The sequence below is a fragment of the Myotis brandtii genome, unplaced genomic scaffold (genome assembly GCF_000412655.1).
Source record: "Myotis brandtii unplaced genomic scaffold, ASM41265v1 scaffold1890, whole genome shotgun sequence".
NCBI lineage: Eukaryota > Metazoa > Chordata > Mammalia > Chiroptera > Vespertilionidae > Myotis > Myotis brandtii.
In genome coordinates this window covers 44,170-45,072 of record NW_005357038.1, presented here as the reverse complement: position 1 = coordinate 45,072, position 903 = coordinate 44,170, and the positions used below count along the sequence as shown (strand labels likewise).

Below are 903 nucleotides of genomic sequence, written 5' to 3'. Positions count from 1 at the left end.
GCTGCCTACTATATAGTCACACTACAAGCAATGTGTGGGATGACCCAATTTATGTATATACTTATAATTCCATATATATATTTAATGTGTAAAACAGTATCAAAGATTACAATAATCACATTTGAAAGACTGTGGATGAGTGGGGCTGGAAAAGAATATTTGAAGAAAGTATTTTTGTTTGTGCCAAAGGTCCATTAGCTATTTATATGACTTACTTTAGCTTTTTTGCTCTTGAGACCTTTCGGTACTAAATAATATGGGAGGTGGGAACAGAAGAGGCGAGGAGATGGTCTGTTGAGAAAGTCTGTTTTGCGTATATTGTATTCAAAGAAGGGGATTCTATCAAGCGTTGCCAAGTCTTCAGTTCTGTTACGATGTCCCTCAAAATAAATCAAGCTTAGTATCTGCTGAGTCCAGATGGTACCTGTTAAAAGAAATAATTTCATTTCCAACCCTGAATTAATGTTTTATTGACAATGTCAATAATTATGCCATCTATCTCAAAACTATTTGCAGCTTTTTCTTTCTTTTTAACCACTTTAAATATGCCAAGGAAATGTGCCCAACTTTTTTTTTCCTAAGTATTTTACATTAACATTAGCAAAGATAAAACTAGGTGTTCTAAGTTCCCTATTTATTCAAAAAGAGCTGTGATAGTGATTTAGATTAACCCGTCAGCTCTTTTGTTCCCTGTGATTCATGTATGTTCTGTTCATGTGATTTTCTGCGGCTGTCTCTGTTTCTCCTTCCTTAGTCTTTCTTAAAGCTTTACCTTTTGGAAATACAGACAGTTTAAAAGCTCAAGACCCCCTTAAACTTTTCTTTTTAACATTGTGCAGGTCTCCAAATACAGTGCTAAATGAAAGCACTGATGTTCATTCTTGTCTCATACTTGATTTTAAA

The 903-nt window shown here is 34.2% G+C and overlaps 1 long non-coding RNA gene across 1 annotated transcript in view; it reads right to left on the bottom strand.

The window, feature by feature from the left end:
• Positions 1-228: 228 nt before the first annotated feature.
• LOC106725804 overlaps positions 229-903 on the bottom strand; it is an 8,825-nt gene continuing 8,150 nt past the window's right edge. The window contains exon 2 of the long non-coding RNA XR_001361782.1: positions 229-424. This is a non-coding gene — a long non-coding RNA (uncharacterized LOC106725804). The remainder of the gene's footprint in view (positions 425-903) is intronic.